Consider the following 24,539-nt stretch of genomic DNA (forward strand, 5'->3'; position numbering starts at 1 on the left):
ACTATAGTTTAAAGCCTTATAAAGAGTGATGATAACTTAATTATCCTTCATTCTCTATATGTTTCTTAACATTTTAACACCAATATTCCTAAATCTCTAGTCTCATCAATTTCTTGCAGTGCAGTTCCACCTAAGCAACATACAACCAGTATTTTTTTTTTTCCATTCTAAAGTGCATAACTTTACACTTGACACATTGTATTTGCAGATGTCCTTTTTCAAAACTACCAGTCTATTTAGATCGACACCTTTTTTGATTATTACTCTCTCAATTTACCATCATGAGCAAACAACTGAATATTCTTCCTCAAATAATTCCAAATATCACTGACGTACAAACTAAACAGTGCTGAGCCAGGGTATAGAATCCTTTGCCATTCTTCTGGTCACCTTCTTTTTCTTTAATTCTTCTCCACCATATACTATTCCCTGATGTCTGTTCATCAACCACTCTCCTATCCATACCAAGAGCTTCATATCTATCCCCATTTGTTCCAGCTTACATAATACGGCTCCATTCAGTATCCTCTCAAATATCTTTTCAAAGTCAGGAAGTATCTTGTTGTAGCATTTCCCTTATCAATTAGCTATCATTTTCTCATAAAAAGTGAGTAAATGACTAAGGCAGAACCTGTTCTTCACAAAGCTGTGCTGTCCTCAAAGAGTATCATATTACTCTCTTTCCATTTCCTTATTTAACTAACTTAACTTTTCTGATGATTAACCCACTACTCCTAAAATATTAATTGAGGTTTCTTTAAAACCCTGGTGGGACTATGTTGCCCTCTTTCCACTTCTTTGGCATGCTACTAGAGCTGAAACTTAAACTATCTGTTTAGAAGCAGTCATTTCTCTAGCCTTTCCCATACCCCCCTCCCCATGCTCATTTAGTTCTATAGCTGTATTCCCATTGCGATTCCTTAATATCATAAACACTTCCAGTTCATCTGATTTTCTCATCTTGATTCCTTAATATCATAAACATCCCCAGTTCGTCTGATTCTTTTCTCATCTTGATTTCATAATCACTCTTCCTCTGGCTTGCCATATAACAAAGTACTCTGGTATTTCCTTTGGCCTGTTTTACTAATTTTAATCTCTTAATCTGATATTGCCTTCATCACCATGTTATTCTTGTCTATGTTTTGTATTGCTCATGAGCCTGCTGATCACCTTCTCCTTATATATCATAATGGGAGACTTTAATTATCCAAATAATGATTGGATAGCTTTAGAATCTTATTAAAAGAATGAGAAGAATTTATTGAGCTATTGTGGGACAACTTCCTTAAACAGCATGTGACAGAAGGAACTCCAGGTCAAAGAGTGTTACATTAGATTTGAACTATTCTATCTCTGGTTGGTCAACAGTGATCATGCAATACTCACTAAGTTTATGAATGTTCCATTCAGAAAAGGTTACATGCTGAACTTCAAAGCAGGAAATTATGACCAACTGAGGAGTATACTGAGTTCATTGGAATGGGATCGGTTGCTGGATGGGAAGAATTTTGACAGTGCATAGGAAACATTTAAAAAATACTTAAATTATGTAATATCAGAATGTGTCCCAAGAGTTACAAAAATAAATAGGGTAGGAGTCAAATGGACGTGTAATCTTAATAAGCAAGAGATTCGTAAGAAAAAGATGATGCGGAAGGAATACTGTGTGCATAAGAATGATGTCTGTTATAAAAATTATAAGAGTGGGCTAGAATAGTCACAACGCTTGTGCAGAAAGCAAAGTCTGCATATGAAAAGAAACTGACTCTGCATGCTAACGACATCCCGCAAGAATTCTATCGATATGCTGCAAGTAAAAGAAAGAAAGAATAACTCTTCTAAATGCAGATGTCGTGAGGGTTACAGATGCATAAGAGGTTGTTCAACTAATGAGTGCCCATTTTGTTAAAAGATATCAACCTGGTGTACCTGATATTGAGCTTACTGCTACCTCTTCACTGGATGAAGAAAGGTATTAGAACTGTTGCATAAACTGAATAAGAATTATTCATCAATAAGGACTGATGTTACTATCAGCACATGTGCTAAAAGAGTGTTCAGCTGAACTGGCTATTCCTTTGACCAGGCTGTTTAATATGAGTCTCAGAACAGGGAAGATTCTGCAAGAAGAGAAAGAATGTATGGTAATTCCATCGCACAAGGGTGGTCAAAGACCGATGTATCCAACTATTGACCAATTAGTATCTCAGTAGTGGTGGTGGAGATTTTGAAAAAATTGGTTGGGGCTCACATTCAGAAATGGGTTGACAGTCAATCTCTTCTTTGCAATGAACAACATGTGTTTACTAAGGGCATGTTTTAGCAACTTCCTCACATGCTATAACAATGTTACCATTGAACTAGAAAATGGGAATGGATACATCATGATACTTTTGGATTTTGCTGAGGCTTTTGACAGAATATAGCATGGTATACTGTTGCATAAATTGGAGAATATAGGTTTGGGTTATAGAATATTAGCATGGATAAGAGGATGGCCGATTGACAGGTATCAAAAAGTGGTTATACAGGGAATGTGAGTCTACAAGATTTCACAATTGAATAACAGTGGACCAAGCAATAATCCTTGTGGTACACTACTGGTTACCTCAAGGATCATTGCTCAGTCCACTGTTATTCAATCTGTATAATGATATTGGAAAGGATATGACAAGCGACATACAGTTATTTGCTGATGATGCAAAGATAGGTAGGATAATCAGGAATGCTGCTGATATGCAGTACTTGCAGAATGATTTGAAAAGGCTGGAATTATGGGCATGAGAAAATGCATGTCAGTAAATGCAATAATTAGATATTAGATATAATTAGATATCCAACGTCATATTATATTGGTGGGATTATGATAGAAGAAACTGATCAGGCTAGGGTTTCCATTGTGGTTCTGATATATATTGGAGAGAGAGAATGCAAAGGAGAGTGTTAAAAATGATATCAGGATTTTGGAATACTGATTATGAAGAGAGACTGAGAATATGCAGACTTCAGACACTAATATGATTGAAACTTACAAACTACTGAAAGGGTCATACAGGATTTCAATTGATGGAATTTTTCAATTTATGGAGAATGGGGAAAGGACAAGAGTGCATTCTTGGAAGCTGATAATGAATGCCGCTAAGAAGGGGTTGAGCGCTAGATTTTTCTCTCATAGGGTGGTGTATGATTGGAATGGACTGCTATTGGATGTTGTGAGTGCAAGCAGTGTGAATGAATTCAAGAATAACTATGATAGCTGGTGCGTGTAGTATGTAGTCTCTCTCAATGAGTCCCTGACTCCCTGGAGGTCTCTCTTAAGAATAATAATATCCTTCATAATATTTTCTTCTTTTGCTTCTATTTTCATTAACTGTCGTCTGATTTGTCCTCCTAACTCTACACTGTCATTCTGATAGTTCTTTCCTTAAATTAGGAGGAGAAATGACTGTGGAAGATTGACATTGTGTAATAAAACCAGGAATAGAGTGACTGATGCAGAGGACAGAGTGGAATTGTTCAATGAACACTTTATTGAAGTATTTAATCCTGGAGGAATAAATTTTAATACTAGAGGGATAGGGCAGGTTTGAGGTTTAGAAGAGCAGGAGGAGAGTGTGTTCCAAATACTGAGTACTCTGGATGTCAGTAAAGCTGTGGGACTGGATGGTATTTCACCACAAGTTTTGAGAGAATGTGCTAAAGAACTGACAGATCCTTTGACCTGGCTTTTCAATGAAAGTCTGGCTATGGGAAAGGTGCCCAGGGAATGTAAGGAAGGTAAGATACTGCCATTACATAAGGGTGGTAGCAGACTGGAAAGTGTCTAATTATAGGCCAGTTTGTGTGTCATCAGTAGTTGTTAAGATGTTGGAGAAATTAGTGAGGGACCATATAAAGCATTAGGCAGATGAGGGTAATGTTATCTGTGAGAGTCAACATGGATTTTTTGAAGGGGTACTCTTGTTTTAGTAATATGCTAGCCTTTTATGATAAAGTTACGAGAACAGTAGATGAGGGAAAGGCATATACTGCCATTTTGACAGGTTGCCACATGATAAGTTGATATTTAAGTTGCAGCACATAGGTCTGGATGTCAGGTTGGTCAACTTGACTCAGGATTGGCTGTCTGATAGGTATCAGAGAGTTGTGTATGGTGTGACAATATCAAGGAAGCAGCAGGTTACAAGTGTTGTTCCACAGGTCTCAGTACTGAGACCTGTATTGTTCAACCTTTATAGCAATGAGATTGTCACTGGATTGTAAGGGGATAGTCAGTTGTTTGCAGATGATGTGAAGCTGGGAAAGATTATTAGTAATAGTGCAAATGTGGTAGCCCTGCAAGAGGATTTGAATAAGTTAGACAGATGGGCAAATGAATGAAGAATGTCGGTTGAATGCAGCAAAATGTAAGGTCTTGAAGTTTGGGGCACATCGATGGGATGTGCATACTCTATTGCAGGAGCTATACTGGAGGAAGTAGGGGAGACAAGAGATCTGGGGTTGATGATTGATAGAAACCTGAAATTTAGGGGGACATATTGCAAAGGTGGTGAGGGTAACACAGAGGATTGCTGCAATAATGAGAAGGACACTGACCAGCAGAGATAAAAGAATTATCATTCCGTTGTATAAGACCCTGATCAGAACACATTTAGATTATTGTTTACAGATCTGGTCCCCAGGATTTGAAGGGGATAAATTAACTGTGAAAAGGGTACAATGGCAGATAAATAAGATGGTTTCAGGACTGTACAATGTTAGTTATGAGGATCGGCTGAGAGAATGTGGACTGCAGAGTTTGGTGGATAGAAGAAGGAGAAGTGATATAATTTTGACTTTTAAGCTGTTGAGAGGTGGCTACAGGGTTGACACTAGGGAGTTCTTTCGCTTGGTTGAACAGCATGAAGTAGTGATGACAAGGGGCCATCCCTGGAAGTTGTTATTATTATTATTATTATTATTATTATTATTCAGGCCTCCATGAAGTCAAAAGACTCATCGTGGGAGGTCCTTCCTGAGAAACACAAAGTCTATCAAGTCTCATTGAGGGGGGTTCCCCCCCCCCCAAAGGAAACTGTGAGCAAGAGGGTGAGGAGTGGTTTCTTTGCTTGGAGGGTTGTTGAACCATGAATGCATTGCCTGATAGAGTGGCTAGACCAAGAACAGTCAATGAGTTTAAAGAGTGGTATGATAAACTTTGTGTTTCCTAAGAAAGACCTCCCACAATGAGTCTTTTGACTCCATGGAAGCCAGAATAATAATAATAAAATACAGGTAACCCTCGTAAAACTTGGATGTTAGGTTCCGCAGAAATGCCGCATTATATAAATCGCATTATGCGATTCTCAGATCACATAGAAAAAATAGGGTTATGTTCCGAAATCTTTTTTTTTTATTATATAAACAACAATGACATATCCAACAAAAAAAATATTTTTATTTAATTCAGGTAATTCATGTAAGCTGATCAAGTTATTATCAAGTTATTATTAAGAAAACATATCAACTATCAAACAAATACATTGTATAAAAGTATAAAAATTACAAGTTGTACTTAAACTTCATTGCACATAATGCATAAATGTTTTAGGCAAAATAAAATAGTGCATATTTTAATCTTTCATAGCACGAGGATTTGAGGATTGGTTAATAAACACTGGTTTTGTCATGTAATCACCTGATGCATTACTACAAAACAGTAGAGTAATTCTATCTTTGGAAAGTTTGAATCCAGGAGCTGATCTTTCATTTTTCGAAATAGGTGCGTTTTTGCACTTTTTTTCAATATAACCAGGATTCATCCCCAATGAACACCTGGTCTGCACTATATATGTTTATAAACTTTGAGAGTTTTTTGTTTAATAAGATTTCCATCCATAGGAATTTTCTTTTGAGGTGCAATCTTCTATTGAAATCATTAGAGATTTCTCCATTTTTCCATTAGAATATCACGCACACGAGCAACGCACTTTGCACTTATCATTGACCCAGCAATAAACATGTTCTCGGATTTTATGTTCATTTTGTTTGATTGTTCGAATTGTTGATTCATTTAAATTCAAAGGTGGTGTTGAATCCAGGTTTTTCTCCATTTTTCAACCGATCCAAGATTTGGAATATTTTTCTCCGAGAGAAATTATTGTTTTCAATGTTGGTTTTTCCCTTTCGTTGCAGTTTCTGGCCATTACTATAAAAATAATTTTTTACACAAAAAAAAGCAAGCATTACATATTGTATGTAACTCACCAGAAAATAAAGTGCTCAGCTTCAGATGAATGCACTTATGATTTTTAATGCACTTTCCTGGCAGAAACAAGGACAATTTTCAACAATAAACATTTTATACGGTAAACAATTGAGGTACATGTGTGCTAAACAGTATTTACCCTAATATAAATTTGCTACTTATAATTACATTCGGGATACAGGCAGACACAAATTTAAAGAAGATAAAATTTGATTTTTAAGTCACAAGGTGAAAAACATATGAAAAGATAAAGGGTGACTACAATTTTAGACCGCGTTATATCGAAACTGTGTTGTACAAGTACCATGTTATACAAGGGTTACCTGTATTTCATTGCCAGTTCATGTGCATTAATGACACCCTTACCTAGCAATTTTTAAGGTGCTCTTTTAACTTTTTTTTTTTTTTTGTGATGGTGTCACTGATATCTTCATAATTTATGGAGATAATTTATGTTGGAAATTTTTTATAAATTAACCAAGACAAAATGGCAGTATTAAGAATGAGGTTTTCCTGTCACACCCCATGCAGATCACATGTAATTAATGGCATATATTTCTGAAAAACAGTTCATTGTCATTAATGTTGCCTGTATCTGTGGGAGAATATGGAGGATGTATTTGTGGAGAGACTGAATGAAGGAATATAAGCAGTGGTGAACTATAAGGGGCTGGCACAAGCCCTTTGTTAAATTTTTCTCAAATTTGCGAGCCTCTTATTCTTCTAACATAACAAAAATTAGTCTATCTGGCAGTGTATAGATTATTTGGAATTATTGTTTCAATTCCTCTATAACGAATGCGCCCAAGTTTGAAAATAAAATAAGCGCATGAGCTATCTTTACCCTTCTCCCTTCTGGTAGCCAATCAAATGTTTTATAAAAGATTTCATTCTTATTATATTTTGATAGTCAAAAAATGTTTTTCTTATGCAAGATAAATTAACACAGTTGATTGTGTGCAAATATTTCATGTTTAGATCATGAAATCAATACATTAGCCTTACTAGTCTAAATGTATGGAAACGAAATCTAGACAATAAAACAAAAAGACAAACAAAGATTAATAACAGCAGAAATGAAGTTTATGAGAAAAACTGCAAAGTATACCCTATTTGATCACAAAAGAAACGAAGAGATTACGAAAGAATTAAACCAAGAACCAGTAATAGAAAAAATTAAAAAATATAAACACAAATGGATGGAACAAGTTCAAAGAATGAAAACAGAAAGATTACCAAAACAAGCATTAAAGTACAAGCCATTAGGGAAAAGAAAACCTTTATTTAAACATGAACGTTTAAAGCCCTACTACACAGACCAAACCTAAACCGCAACGACGGTCTTACTATTCCTAAAGTATGGGAAATTATCATACAAAACTGTGTTAAATAATTAACGGTTTTTTTTTTTTTTTTTTTTTTTTGTACTACTTTAGCACGTTATGCACGTTTTCATAAGATTCTATTGTAATCATGCGCCCTAACTGTATGTTATTCCTAATTTTTGTTTAAATACTGTACTGATGATGTCCTAAGATACTTAGGATGAAATATTTACAATTAAATAATTTTTCACTGTGGTTTATACGTGTGTTTCTTCTAATTATGAACGCACCACAGGTTTCGTTATTTAAAAAAGAGAAACAGTGATTTGATCATAGTTTATTCTACTGGCATGACCTCTAGTGAAAAAAAAATTTTTTTTTAATTATTTAGAAACTACATCAAGCTAAATTCTATTTATGATAACATGAATAAACATTCTTTCTTATAGATAGTTTTCTTTCAGTAACAATGATGTCCTATTTTTAGCATTACAATTGTTATTTTTGATTTAGGATCCTGGATTAACTACAGTCCTGTTTATAGTTACTCTTAGAGAGAAAGGTTCCGTGGGTCGAATATGTGCCTTCCTTATGTTTGGAATTTTCAGACCATCATTATTGTTCAGATTGGGGTGGTTGATAATAATCTCAAAGGCTTTCTTAAATTTGCATTCATACCATGTTTTGGTGTGATGTAGACGACTAGTGCTTTTCCAGTCAATTCTATGTAAGCTGTTCAGGGCATGATCAGAAAGGCCAGCTTCACCATAATATTATATTTAATGTATCGTTTATGTTCTTTTTGTGTGATAGGAATCGTGTGTCCTATTTCCCCTATATATGGTATGTTACATGTGCAATAAATGCGGTATACTCCAGGGTGCGCCAGGAAAGGGAGTGCGTCTTTGGATGAGTTGAGTAAGCTTTTTAATTTTGCAGGAGGTTTAAAGGTGACTTTGAGGTTGTAATTTTGTAGTATTCTGTTATTGCAGAGATTGGTTGATAGGCGAAGAAGAGGGGACATGATAGAAACATTCAAATTACTAAAAGGTTTTTATAGGATTGATGCAGGGGAAATGTTTCAGCTGTGTGATAGTGATGGAAGAACAAGAGGTCATCTCTGGAAATTAAAGAAGAGTGTGGTTAACAAAGGTGTCAGAACAAGGTTTTTTGCCTGGAGGGTGGTGAATGAGTGGAATTCATTGCCTGACTTAGTTGTGAGCTCTTCGTCTGTAAATGAATTCAAGAAGAGATATGACAGATATTGTTTTGCTAGTTTGGGTCTCCCGCGATGAGTCTACTGACTCCATGGAGATACCCGTAATAATAATAATAATAATAATAATAATAATTTTATCTGATGTCCCTTTAATGTAAGGAACAGTTATAGTTTTATTGTAGTCTGGTTTGTCTTTGTTTTTTATTGAGGTCTTGTAGAGAATTTTGTTAATAGTGTTTTGGATGTACCCGTTTTTTTGAAAAGTATTGCTGATAACTTTGAATTTGTCTTTCAGTGCATGTTCACTGGAGTAGATCTTCAGAGCTCTGTTTTTTAGAGTATTAATGATACTAGTTTTTGTGTTGGGTGGTGGTAGGAGTTTATGTGTATATTGGCCACTATGTGTTGGTTTCCGGTAAACAGTGAAGGAAAGATTGCCAGAAGGAAGACGTGTGACAAGTATATCTAGAAATGGAAGTGTATTCTGTTTTTCAATCTCAATTGTGAGCTGTATATATTTGTGTTGTTTGTTTAGATGGCTAAGGAATGTGTCTAGTGTCTGGCAGCCATGGGACCATATCAAGAAAACATCGTCAACGTATCTAAGCCAGACTTTGGGTTTTAAAGGAGAGGAATCTAAAGCATGTTGCTCAAAATGCTCCATATAAAAGTTAGCAATAGGGGAGATAATGGTGAGCCCATGGCTGTGCCTTCTTTTTGTAGGTAGAAAACGTTTTTTCATACAAAATAACCAGAACATAATACATGCGCAAAGAGTGCCATGATATCTGGAGGGAATTTGTTCTGTAAAAGAAGAATTGTGTCATTGATTGGGACGTTTGTAAAGAGGGCAGAAACGTAAAAACTGACTAATAAATCATCTTTTTCTAATGTAATGTCTTTGAGAATGTTTATGAAGTGTTGTGTGTTTTGAAATTATTGCACATGTAGCATACCATATATAGGGGAAACAGAACGCACAATTCCTATCACACAAAAAGAATATAAACGACACATTAAATATAATAATTATGGTGAAGCTGGCCTTTCTGATCATGCCCTGAACACCTTACATAGAATTGACTGGAAAAGCACTAGTTGTCTGCATCACACCAAAACATAGTATGAACACAAATTTAAGGAAGCCTGTGAGATTATTATCAACCACCCCAATCTGGACAATAATGATGGTCTGAAAATCTCAAGCATACGGAAGGCACATATTCAACCCACGGAACCTTTTTTCTCTAAGAGTAACTATAAACAAGATTGTAGTTAATCCAGGATCCTAAATCAAAAATAACAATTGTAATGCTAAAAATAGGACATCATTGTTACTGAAAGAAAACTATCTATAAGAAAGAATGTTTATTCATGTTCATCATGAATAAACATATATAAAATCGATTGCAATTCCGTTTGTAAGTGGCATCTCCAACAAGCTCACCGGCCTCCTCAAACAACACAAATAAGAGTAACGTTTAAACCAATAGAATCTATTCGTAAACTACTAAGATCTCCAAAAGACAACCATCCTTTCTATAAATATGCTTGAGTTTATAATATTCCATGCGCTTGTGGCTCTAGTTACATCAGACAGACTTCGAGAAGCCTCGAAATCAGGCAAAAGGAACATATTGGCTATGTCAAAAACAACAGACAGGATATTTCTGGCCTATTGTCTCATTTCTCTACAACTAACCATGTCATCGAGCGAGACAAAAGCTGTTCTCCTTACATAGAGGAAGATTACCATTCAAGAATTTTCAAAGAAGCTGCCACAGTCACCCGTTCTAATATCAACCTTAACAGAAATCAAGGCCTAATACTCCCAGAAATATAGATAACCATAATCAGAACTTTAAAAACGGAATAAATGAACTTTAATACAAACTACAGAAAGTTCCTTAGCAACAGCTAGCTAACCTTGTACACGCTATATGTGTTTCACTCACGTTCGATACTATTCTATTTGAAATTATTTTAGTCAGTTTTTACAGTTATTTTTGTCAGTTACGGATAATTGTGAGATTGTTTAAACTTATAAGTGCCCTGAAGATGCCAACAGTTAAAGTGTGGCGAAACTAGTTGGTTCAGTTTAATAAAATTAATCAACACTTGATCTGAAAACCAAATATTATTATTATGTTTATTCATTTTATCATAAATAGAATTTAGCTTGATGTAGTTTCTAAATAATTTAATTTTTTTTTCTTTTTTTCACTAGAGGTCATGTAGAATAATCAGTAGAATAACCTATGATCAAGTCATTGTTTCTGTAACTTACTGTATGTACTGTAACTCAGCTTGTCCTGTATATTTGTATATGCTCCAGATGATGATCTTAATATGAAGAGCGAAACATCGGGAAATTAAAAGAGTTATTTATAACACGATTGTAAAGTCCATAATTTTTAATATGAATGCTGATCACCGTTCAACACTAAAAGAAAGGAAAAGAAAAAACTACAAATTTCAATGACCTTAAGGCCCTCAAATATTCATGAGCAAAGAAGATTACAGTCAACTATATGACTTTGTAGCTCCCTCCCCCTCCCATTCGAAATGCCATGTACAGTATCATAATGCACTTTTATAGCCAGCACATTCAAACAGAATATGATGAAGCCATTGTTTTCAAAACACTGATTTCTTCAGATGAACTACATGTCCACAAACCCTGAATTTATCATTTTACATACTAATATTAGACATATAGAGAAAAACACTGGCTACCTTCATAGCATTTGTTTTCAAACTAATATAGATATACTAATACTAAATACATGAATGTAACAGCAAAACTTTCATTGCTACACCCAGTGTATATGACACAAAAATAGATAGCATCATTATTATTATTATGTGACACCTCCAGGGAGTCCAAAGGCTCATCGAGGGAGAGCATGTGTGCCAACAGCATCGAACAATTGATTCCCTTCCAACTACTAACCGCACTCAAGCTTGCTTAATTTTTTTGCGTGAGCCATTGGTAGCAGAGGCTCTACCAATCGACCAACCGTTGCTGGCTTATAGCCTTCTTCAAAGATGAATAGAATGTTGTTGAAATCCTGACAAATTTGAACATACCGAAACACTATCTTTAGAAATCCGCTAACAATAAACAAAACCACACACACATTATTAACCAAATATGTAGATATCTGCACACAAACCCACACAGTTACCACTGAGAACTAGAAATTTGGATAAAGTGTCATTACATGCACAACAAACTGCCTTATTGTAGTGAGAGATCACCTTACCTCCTTAAACACAAATATCTATCTTGATATATTTATTTCACTATAGCATTAACCCGATAAACTCCCATCAACAGAGGAAATACTACCTCATAAAATCATATGCTGATCATATTAACATAAGAGCTTCTACATAGACATCATCAGTAATGACAACCCAAGTCACAGATCACTAATAGCTTTTACTTTCCACACTACCAGTACCAGCTACTTGACAACACAAGCAACCAACCTCAACAAATCCAACAGCTTTGTTAAAACATTCACATAAAATCTTTCTATTTCATTTTCCAGAAATACACAAAAAGTCAAGAACATCTGAAAATGAGAAAACAACCAGATATTAACCACCTGGATAAATAACAGGATTCTGAGCTGTGTTATCATTAACAATCTGCTGAAACTTTTAAAAGAAAACAAAAAAACTTAACATCCAAACATAAACCCTACACTGATACACAAGAAACTGATTAACAGTTAAAATATACACTGCCACATGAAACTGATACTTCCAGAAATTCTTAGCAGACAGTAAAGTTTGCACCTGAAAATATCTTCAGGACTGAATATGGCGTTGTACTACCTTACCCCAGTAAGGTAGTACAACTCCGGGCAACTCATAGCAAAGGTGGAGCAAGCTACCAACACTCCTATCCCAGTATCTCCCATAATGCAAAACACATCTCCTTGTGGATATGTATACTGTTATGCATTAAGCGATTGGCCACTACCCAGACTAATTTCGACCTTTATTGAGGTCTCTTCAGTGGGAGCCAGGCCCAGTGGTGGAGATACCAGGCAGAAGCAATAGCGAGGTCATCTTTACCTATAGGAGTTGCCGAAAGGTGTGCCACCTTTTTTATTAAATTATTCTGGATTTAGAGAAAGATGTTGAAAGTTTATTTTTCACTTGGTTAGACTATAATAAATTTAGTTTAATCCTTTATCCAAGTGTGTAAGCAAAGTTTGCACCTGAAAATATCTTCAGGACTGAATATGGTATTGTACTACAGTACTGGGGTAAGGTAGTACAACTTACTCTTAAAAATTAGCATGTGTTCCACATTTTCCAGTTGAAATCTGTCTATTGTAACTCTGTTCAGTAACTCCTGTTGTCCGAATATCGTTGTTTTAGTTTTTTCAAAGTTGACATTTAGTCCATATCTTTTTCCTTCTGTATATAATGTTTGCACTATACACAGAATGTGCACTACTAGCTGAAATTAACAAATCAGGCCAATAATAACTGTTGCTAGTTTTTTCAGTATGTGGCCAGTAGAAAGAAGAACGATTATGGTAAGATAACATTAATGGACAAAAGTGAGATTGGAGATTGGTAACTGCTGAAGAGGACATCGTCAAGGAATTCAGTGAGCAGTTCATCATGGTATTTCATATACTTAATAGGACTTGATGACATATCACCATGTCTTAAGGGAATATTCCAAGGAGTTAGCATCAACCTTGATCTACTTGTTTAACAAGTCTTGCAACAACATGAGTCCCAAAGGAGTGGAAGGAATGGAAATTGTTCTGCTTCACAGAGATGATGATAAGACTAAGGCAACAAATTATAGGTTAATCTGTATATCTGGAGTTGTATTAAGGTATTGGAGAGGTTGGTGAGAGACAGGATACAAAAGTGCAATGATGACAGGAATAGGGATGTGAGTTCAATGTTGCAAAATGTAAGGTTTTAATATTTGCTGTTTAACTTATATATTAATGATATTAGCGAAGATCTGGATGGAGATATTCAGTTGTTTGCCGATTATGCAAAGTTGGGTGAACTATGAAGAGTAGAAAAGATGTTGTGGCCTTACAAGAAGACTAGAATAAATGGGGATGTGAGTTTAATTTTGCAGAATGTACGTTTTCAAAATTTGGGAAACAAATATGGGATGCAGAATTTATGCTTGGTGGGGATATATTGTTGGAGGTGGAGGAAATAAGAGATATTGGGATGATAGTGGATAAGGATCTGAAATTTAGGGGACACATTGCCAAAATTGTGAAGACAACACAAATTTCTGGGAATGATGCGGGGGCGACACTTACTTGCTTGTAGAAGTAGGGAGATTCCTGTTTCATCATATAAGGCTTTGATTAGGCCACACACATGGACTACTGTGCCTAGATTTGGTCACATGATTTTCAAATTGATGAAGAGATGTTGGTCCAGAGGTGACTAAGACCTCTAGAATGTCAAATACAAGGAAACATTGAGAAGATGCAATTTATAAGAAAAATTATGATTTTGTGTATATAAACATTAGTATGGGTCTTCCACAGTGAGTCTCTGGACTCCATGGAGATATGATAGAGACCTACAAGTTAGTAAGGGGTTGTTATACGATCAATGTTGGAGAGATTCTGCAGAAAACAATGGGAGAACCAGAGGTCATCCTTGGAAACTGAATAAAGAGGGTGTGAGCAGAGGAGTGTGAAACAGGTTTTTTGCATGCGGAGATGTGAATGATTGGAATGCCTTGCCTGAGAGTGTGGTGTCTGCAGAGAATTTGAGTGTGTTTAAAGCATGGTATGATGAGCTGTGTGTGTGTGTATATGATAAAAGGACCTCCTAGATGAGTCTTTGACTCCATGGGGTTTATTTGTGGTAATAATAACAGTATTCTTTGTGCTTGTCAGCAGGAGTTTGTTAAAAGAATGTCGTGTTTTACCAACTTGCTTATGTACTATTAAAGGTGAGGTGATGAATGTATTGCAAAAGGGAGATGTACATACAGTCTTATTATTATTATTACTAACACCAGACCTGCATGAGTGAAAAGATTCACATGGGCTTTATGTGTAACACTCAGTGTTACACATAAAGCCCATCAAACCATGCTTTAAACTCATTCAATGTATCTGCATTCACCTCAATATCAGGCAAAGCATTCCACTGACCTACCACTCTCCATGCAAAGAATCTACTCCTTATGGCCTTGCTCACATCCTTCTTATACAACTTCCAGATATGTCCCCTTGTTCTATCCTGTTTCCCTATTCTACAGAAAAATTTCTTCCTCATCAACATGAAAACCAGGGTACCAAATCTGTGCACAATAATCCATAAGAGTCTTGAACAAGATCTTATACAATTGAACCAGAATCTCTTTATTTCTACTTTGCCATAATCTGATGTGATGTCTTCACAATTTGTGCAATGTGACCTCTGAACTTCAAATCCTTGTTCCATTCCAAGGGGTGTCTGATCTACTCAACTTCCTTTAAAATTTCCCTGCAAAGCATATGCTTTGCATCCCATTATTGCCTTCCAAATTTCCAATGGTTACAGATCTAAATAAATCTTAATATTTTTCTTGGAAGAATAAAATCTTTAAACACACTCAAATTCTCTAATAAAATCATGTTGGAGGCTTAATGGATTTTTTTCAACACTCAGAAAGGATTAAAACAGAATTTAATACTTCCTATATTTCGTCCTAGTCACTAGGACATCTACAGGGATTACAAAAACAACTAATGTAACATGAACACAAATATCATACAATACTAAGCCCAACCACGTGGGTGACACTAAAGTCCTATCTAGGTGGACCGTTCTCTAAGGGTGGTTGTAGGTGACCTGGAATGTAAGGTGGGACCTCTGGTGATGAGTGTTTCCCAAATCTTCGGAAGCTTAATGCAACCGTATTTATTAAGATTTGGTTGATTTCTGAGAGCTGCTGCTGCTTCTAAGAATAGTCTTTCTTTCTTGAATTTGCTGTGGTGGAGCATGGTGGTTTTCTTCCATGATACTCTGTGGGTGGTGTCCAAAACATGGTCAGCCAAGCCTGAATGGCCATAGTTGTGTTTAACGATGTACGACTTGTGTTCCTCTAGGCGGATGGATGCTGATCTGCCTGTCTGTCCAAAGTACGCAAGCTTACAGGAACAGGGTACTTTGTAAACTTCAGGCAGAGAGAGAGAGAAGGGAGTTGATCTTTCGTAGAACGGATAAGGGTAGCAAGTTTGCAGTGGGGCTTATATGCTGTGTGTAGGTTGTACTTTTTTAGAATCTTGGCAATTTTTTCGGATGTGCCACGGATGTAGTGTATGGTGATGGCATTTTTAAAATCTTGTTGACGAGAAGGACGGGGAATGCAGGAGGAACTGTTTATTTTTTTGATACTGTGATCTCTGTAACCATTGGAGAGGAAAGTGCTGTTTATGTGGTTAAGCTCAGTAGTGAGGGCTCATAGAAAATTTAACCTTGAATAATGCAGACATATTGGTAAGCTTTGATATCTCCTCTTTGTTTATAAATATTCCCTTAACTGACACCTTATCTCTCTTAGAAAACGTTTTTCCGTCGGACATCTTAGATCTCTTTTCCTTTGCCATTAACTCTGGATATTTTTCTTGGAAGAATAAAATCTCTTAGCAGATAGAGGGACCCGCCATGGGTTCCCCCCCCTTGCCAATTTCTATATGGAAGATTTCAAAAAACGAGCCATAGACTCAGCCCCACTCAAACCTTCTATCTACTAAGATATGTAGATGTGTTCTCTATTTGGCCTCATGGTCCAGACATGTTAGACTCCTTCCTCAGTCATCTCAATAGCCTACATCCAAGAATCCAGTTTACTATGGAAAAGGAAAAGAACAACTGTTTACCTTTCCTAGACACCTTGGTTACACGCCTGCCTAATGATACACTTTCCTTCACTGTATACAGAAAACCCACACACACACAGGCAGATACATTCACAAACTCTCCCACCACCACTCCTCTCAACAATATGGCATTATTAAAACTCTTACCAAGAGAGCCCACAATCTTTGTTCCAGTGGAACTGCCCTCATCTCTACCTATAGGAGTTGCCAATTTAATAAAAAGGTGTCACACCGTTTGGCAACTCCTATAGGTAGAGATGACCCTGCTAATGCTTCTGCCTGGTATCTCCACCACTGGGCCTGGCTCCCACTGAAGAGACCTCAATAAAGGTCGAAATTAGTCTGGGTAGTGGCCCTTCCCTTAATGCATAACATTAGACATATCCGCAAGGAGATGTGTTTTGCATTATGGGAGATACTGAGATAGGAGTGTTGGTAGCTTGCTCCACCTTTGCAAGGAGTGCCCTAGTGTTGTACCACTTACCCCAGTCCTGAAGATACTTTCAGGCACAAACTTTGTTTGCTCACACTTGGATAAAGGATTAAACTAAATTTATTATACTCTAACCAAGTGAAAAATAAACTTTAAACATCTTTCTCTAAATCCAGAGTAATTTATTAAAAAAGGGTGGCACACCATTTGGCAACTCCTATAGGTACAGATGACCTGCTAATGCTTCTGCCTGGTATCTCCACTTGAGCCTGGCTCCCACTGAAGAGACCTCAATAAAGGTCGAAACTAGTCTGCGTTGTGGCCCTTCCCTTAATGCATAACATTAGACATATCCGCAAGGAGATGTGTTTTGCATTATGGGAGATACTGAGATAGGAGTGTCGGTAGCTTGCTCCACCTTTGCAAGGAGTTTACTGGTGTTGTACCACCTTACCCCAGTCCTGAAGATACTTTCAGGCGCAAACTTTGTTTGCTCACACTTGGATAAAGGATTAAACTAAATTTATTATATGCGAGAGACCATTTACATTTGAATGAGGAAGGATGTAGGCATCTGGAGAGATTGCTGTTCTGAACGAGTCAGTGTGTCCCAGGGAGGATGATAGCAGGGGTGGCTTCTTGTGGGAATGGATACTTGGGAGAAGGGAGACTATGTCAGGTAACACTGAGCCCAGTGGAGTCTAGAAGGGATAATGCTGGGTATAGAAACAGTGGCATTTATATGCTTTATACTAATGCCAGGAGTATCCGGAATAAGGGAGAGGAATTGGTGGCGCAGATAGCATCAGCCTGGCCAAAAATTATTGCGATCACTGAGACGTGGTTGACAGAAGGGGATATAACAGGAATAGAAGTCGCTGGGTATAGCATTTTTCGTCAGGATAGGAGGGGAAAGCGTAGTGGTGGGGTACTGCTTATGATAAGTGATGACCTATGTCCTCTAAGAGTGAAGGCTTTGGAAAGAAGTGAGACAACTGATTTTGAGAGCGTATGGTGTGAGGTAGAGGTAGGCAAGACAGGATATTTAGTGGGGTGTTGCTACAGACCCAGGAGCACGGAGGATGGGGACCAGGAGATGTTTAGACAGCTAAGTTTGGCAAGTGCAAGAAGAATGATTGTTATGGGAGATTTTAACTATAGTAGTATAAATTGGAGAGAGGAAGATGCATGTAGCAATAGGGGAATGGAATTTCTAGAATTCTTGAGGCACTAATGTCTTAGACAACATGTAACAGAGAGAACAAGAGGTTCGAGAGTTTTGGATTTGGTTATAGCATCAGAAGAGTTGATAATAACTGAGTTGACATCTCTCCCACCAGTTGGAGAGAGTGACCATATAGTTTTGACTTGGAAAATGAATAGACATGCAGGAGTATCAAAGAGACGGGAACTTATGTGGAATTATAATGCAGGTGATTATAATAGTCTTAGACGTCAACTTCGGGAAGTTTCATGGAGGGAGAAATTGGAAGGCCGGGATATCGTTAGTGCGTGGGAAATTGTGAAAGAATATTTGTTAGCAGCAATGGTAAGTTATATACCACGAGTGAAGAAGAGGACACAGTTTGGAGTAAAGTGGATGACAAACAATATTAAACAGGAATTGCATGCGAAAAAGAGGCTATCGAAGAGATATAAGGAGACAGGTGAAGAGAAGATGCATGAAGAATATAAGACACAGGCCAGAAGAGTGACTAGTGTGGTAAGGAAAGTGAAACTGGAATATGAGAGGAGATTGGCCCTAAGATCCAAAGAAAATCCTAGGGAATGTTTTAGCTATGTGGCCAGTAGGAGGAGAAATGACTGTGGAAGAATGATATTGTGGGATAAAAATGGGAATAGAGTGACTGATGCAGAGGACATAGAATTGTTAAATGAACACTTTATTGGAGTATTTCATCCTAGAGGAGTCAGTTTTAATGTTAGAGGGATAGGACTGGTTCCAGGTTTAGAGGTACAGGAGGAGAGTGTGTACTGACATCCTGAGTAAAGCTTTGGGACTGGATGGTATTTCACCACGAGTTTTGAGAGAATGTGCTAGGGAACTGACAGTGCCTTTAACCTGGCTTCTCAATGAAAGTCTGACTTTGGCAAAGGTGCGCAGGGAATGGAAGGAAGGTAAGATAGTGCCATTGCATAAGGGTGGTAACAGAATGGAAGTGTCTAATTATAGGCCAGTCTTTGTGTCATCAGTAGTTGTTAAGATCTTGGAGAAAGTAGTGAGGGACCGTATACAGCATTGGGCAGATGAGGGTAATGTTATCTGTGAGAGTCAACATGGATTTGTGAAAGGGCGCTCTTGTTTTAGCAATATGCTAGCCTTTTATAATAAAGTTACAAGAACATTAGATGAGGGAAAGGCATAAACTGCAATTTTCTTAGACTTAGTGAAGGCATTTGACAGGGTGCCACATGATAAGCTGATATTTAAGTTGAAGTACATGGGTCTCGATGTCAGATTGGTCAACTGGATTCAGGATTGGCTGTCTGATAGGTATCAGAGAGTTGTGTATGGTTGAGCAGTTTCAAGGAGGCAGAGGGTTACAAGTGGGGTTCCACAGGTACTAGGAGCTATATTGTTTAGCCGTTATATCAATGACATTGCCAATGGATTGCAAGGGGATATTCAGTTGTTTGCGGATGATGCGAAGCTGGGAAGGATTATTAGTAATAGTGCAGATGTGGTAGCCCTGCAAGAGGATTTAAATAAGCTAGATAGATGGGCAAATGAATGGGGGTCAGTTTAATGCAGCAAAATGTAAGGTCTTGAGGTTTGGGAAACATCGATGGGATGCTGCATACTCTATGGGAGGAGTTATACTGGAGGAAGTAGGGGAGACAAGAGATCTGGGTTTGATGATTGATAGAAACCTGAAGTTTAGGGGACATATTGCAAAGGTGGTGAGGGTAACACAGAGGATTGCTGCAATTATGAGAAGGACAATGACCTGCAGAGATAAGAGGGTTATCATTCCATTGTATAAGTCTCTGATCAGACCACACTTGGACTATTGTTCTCAGATTTGGTCCCCAGGATTTGAAGGGGATAAATTAACTGTGGAAAGGATACAAAGACAGATAACAAAGATGGTTTCAGGACTGTACAAGCATAGTTATGAGGATCAGCTGAGGGAATGTGGACTGCAGAGTTTGGTGGATAGAAGAAGGAGAGGTGATATGATTGAGACTTTTAAACTGTTGAGAGGTGGTTACAGGGTTGACACTGGGGAGTTCTTTTGCTTGGTTGAACAGCGGGAAGGAGTGAAGACAAGAGGCCATCCCTGGAAGTTACGAAAGGAAACTGTGAGCAAGAGGGTAAGGAGTGGTTTTTGCGTGGAGGGTGGTTGAACCGTGGAATGCATTGCCTGATGGAGTGGTGGGAGCGAGAACGGTCAATGAGTTTAAAGAGTGGTGTGATAGACTTTGTGTTTCTTAAGGGGGACCTCCCCTTGATGAGTCTTGACAGACTTTATGTTCTCAGGAAGGACTTCCCTCGACGAGTCTTTTGACTCCATGCTGGCCTGAATAATAATAATAATAATAATAATAATAATAATTGGATGAGTAGGGATTTAAAGCAAAAACTGCAAAAAAAAATGGAAACATTCTGAACAAAATATAAAGAAAAAGGTGATCAGCATTCTCGTGAGCAGTACAAACTGCAAGCAAGTAGGATGACTAAGGTAGGTAACAAAGGCCAAATCTGATTATGAGAGAAAATTAACTAAGCGGGCCAAAATAAATCCAAAAGAGTTTCTTTGTTATGCAGCAACTAAAAGAAAAAATGACTTTAATGAATGGTGATGAAAAATTATAAGTAACAGGCCAGAAAAGTCATAGCTGTTTACAGAAAGCTATTCCTGAGTATAAAAAAGAAACTGGTTCTGCAAGCTAAAGACAACTCCCAAAGAATTCTATTGATATGCTACAAATAAAAGAAAGAATGAATATGAAAGGATAACTCTACTGAGTGCAGATGGTGTGAGGATGACAGATGCAGAAGAGGCTGTTCAATTAACGAGTGCCCATTTTGCTAAAAGCTATCAATTTGTTGTATTCCACATTGAGTTCACTGCTACATCTTCATTGAATGAAGAAACTCAGATGTATGAAGAGGAGGTATTAGGGCTGTTGCACAAACTGAATAACAGTTCAGCAATAGAAGATAATAGAATATCAGCATAGGTACTAAAAGAATGTTCAGCTGAACTGGCTATTCCCTTGACCAGACTATATAATTTGAATCTCAGAATAGGGAAAATTCCACAGGAATGGAAAGAATGTATTGTAATCCCATTGCACAAGTGTGGTTCAAAGACCGATGTATCCAATTATCGACCAATCAGTATCTCAGGAGTGGTGGCGAAGATTTTAGAAAAGTTGATTATGGCTCACATTCAGAAATGAGTTGACAGAGAATCTCCACTTTGCAAAGAACCTCATGGGTTTACTAAGGGAAGGTTATGTTTTAGCAGTGTGCTCATATAATAATAATCTTACAATTGAGATAGACAAAAGGAATGAATACACCATTATACTTTTGAATTTTGCTAAGGCTTTCCACAGAACACATTTATGCAACAGTATGGAAGACCGCTGCATAAATTGGAGCATATGGGTTTGGATTATAAAGTATTAGCATGGATAAGAGGATGGCTGACTGACAAATATCAAAAAGTAGTATATAGGGGATGTGAGTCTGCAAGATTTAAGGAGATCAAAGCAGCTCTTCTATCCAATTTTTCCGCCTCTGGACCTGATGGCTTTACTGTGTCTAGGCTTCGGAAGGTGCCGCTGAAGATTCTTCAAGACTTATTGGACATTCTCCTTTCCAGTAAAGTAATACCACAATACCTACACGCTTCAAGAACTATCTTCATTCCGAAGAAAGAAACTTCAAGCTGTACATCAGACTTTAGACCTATTACCATCTCCCCTGTAATACTTAGACTCTATCATAAAATCTTAGTTAAACAACTTCAGCCACATATACAGCATGATTATAGACAGAGAGCTTTTGTCCCTTCAGATGGCTGTGCCGAGAATATATATCTTCTTTCTTCTCTTCTCTCTGATTCCCACCGCCGCCTTAAACCTCCATATATGGCATCGTTAGACCTCCAAAAGGCCTTTGATAGAATCTCCCTTCCTGCTCTCCTTCGAGCACTGTCTATTGCTGGATGTCCAGAACCCTTTCTCTCCTATGTTATGGAGCTATACTTGGGGAGCTCCATCACTAACACTACAGGATCCCATGCGACTTCTATTCCTGTAGTGCAGGGTGTTCGCCAGGGTGATCCTCTATCTCCCCTTTTCTTTAACTGCATCATAGATGAATTTCTTCACTCTCTTCCTGGCCATATACACTACTCTCTAGGTGCTTCTTACTTTAATGCTATGGCCTTTGCGGATGATCTTATTCTTGTAGCCTCTACTGAGGTAGGCTTGCAGGAACTCCTTGACTGGGCAGTTGACTTTTTCTCTATTTAAGGCCTTTCTATTAATGTAGAGAAGTCCAGCTCTTGTCTTGTCAAGCTTAAGGTTGGGACTTTAGAGTTTTCCCTGCACGGAAGGTCGTTGCATGCTTTGACCATCCTGTAAGAGTGGAGATACCTCGTTATCATGTTCAACCCAAAGGGAAGGTTTTCTGTCCCTTCTGTCCATAAGGTTGGATTGCTTCTTTGCGAAAGCTCCTCTCAAGCCCCCAGAAAAGACTGCTTCTCCTTTCCCACTATCTCCTACCTTGCTTTTACCACAAGTTGGTGCTTGGTAGGACATATATCTCGGTACTGTCCCGAATGGATAGGGCTATCCGTTCAGCTGTGAGATCATGGCTCCAACTGCCGCCTGACACCCCTACTGCAGATGAGTGATCCTGCGCTTGCGGCTGTCCAGAATCGCGAAATTATAACTATCTTCTTCCCCTGTCTGCAGAGAGGCTTTCTATAGCCCATTAATACAAGAAGACTTTAGGTGGGCTAAAGGTTGTCCCATTATCAAGGTACCTTAATTGAGTTAGCACCTGCAGAACACAAGAGATGGGTATCTCTGCTGCACTCTTCTGTAGATGGTGCTCCTTTAAAAAGTCATATCTGGTGCCTCCCCAGCATGATTGGGTAAGGGATCGCACCAGACTCCTCCCTGGGTTCGAGTATATGGACCTTATCAGGACAAGGATCAGTGCCCTACCCACTCGAGCCCGCACAGCTCGATAGGGTAGTGATGACTCAAACTGTAGGGCTGGCTGCCACTACAGTGAGACATTGTCTCATATAGCCCAGTGGTGCTCCCACACCCATGGGGTCCGCGTGCAGAGGCATGACATCATGGTTTCCATTCTGAACAACCGCTTTAAGGGCACCCACTATCCTATAGCCATAATAATAAGGTAAACTATTATAAGAATAACCAAGATCTAGTTAGTAAGATACGGGAGGAGCATGGGGCAACTCCGAGGTCCACCCTCTCTTTACATGGCATATGGAGCGCAGATGGTTATAAAGACTTAAAACAGCTTGAGCTTACGTAGAAGGATATAAAAGTTCTTTCCTTGAGGGCCCTACCTACAGAGCACACTAGTGGCATGACATTGCCACCAAAGAATAACTACAATGATAACTAGAACAGGCATAGGGTAAAACACTTGTAAAGGCTTAGGCCTATATCAAGTCTGGATGAGATGTTTGGACGTGATGTAAGGGTAGTACTGCCCATAACCAGTACAAAGATTAATAAAAAATAAATAAATAACCAGTGGTGTACCACTAGGATCAGTTCTTGGTCCACTGTTATTCAATCTGTACATGAATGATTTCACACTATTTGCTGATGTCAAAGAGAGGTAGGGTAATCAGGAATGAAGCTGATATGCAGTACTTGCAGAATGATTTGAATAGGCTTGAATTGTGGAAATGAGAAAACGGTTATTAGTTCTGTGTGAGTAAGTGTAAAGTCATGCCTTTGACATGATTAGATATCTAATGTCGTATTATATGGGTAAGATAAGCTAGGGATCTAGGAGTATTAGTAGATAGGAAGTTGAAGTTCAGTTATCATGTATCAATGATTGCAAATACAACTCAAAAAATAATTGTAATTCTGAAATGAGCTTTCACATGTGAAGATAAGGATGTAATTTTTCCTCTTTACAAGGCCTTGATAAGATCTTACTATTGTGCATAGGTCTGGTCTCCTTGTGCAATGGAGAGAATGCATTAAAAATGATATCAGGATTGTGGAATATTCATTATGAAGACAGATTGAGAACTTGCAGACCTTGTAAAAATTCCATCAATTGAAATCCTGTGTGACCCTTTTGTTGTGCCGGAAATAACCGGCCCACTATCAGTCAGCCATTTATTTCGGACCCAACATGAGAAGAAATTGAAGAGAAGGTGTAAAGAAA

General features: G+C 37.8%; 1 protein-coding gene across 1 annotated transcript in view; it reads left to right on the forward strand.

Moving 5' to 3' along the window:
- Positions 1 to 24,539, forward strand: part of LOC150095635 (dynein axonemal heavy chain 8-like) — a 2,108,518-nt gene that overhangs the window by 2,076,818 nt on the left and 7,161 nt on the right. The gene's annotated exons all lie outside the window — the stretch shown is intronic.

Source organism: Typopeltis vanoorti, chromosome 20 (genome assembly GCF_054136105.1).
Source record: "Typopeltis vanoorti isolate ZY-2024b chromosome 20, IOZ_Tvanoo_1.0, whole genome shotgun sequence".
Classification (NCBI taxonomy): domain Eukaryota; kingdom Metazoa; phylum Arthropoda; class Arachnida; order Uropygi; family Thelyphonidae; genus Typopeltis; species Typopeltis vanoorti.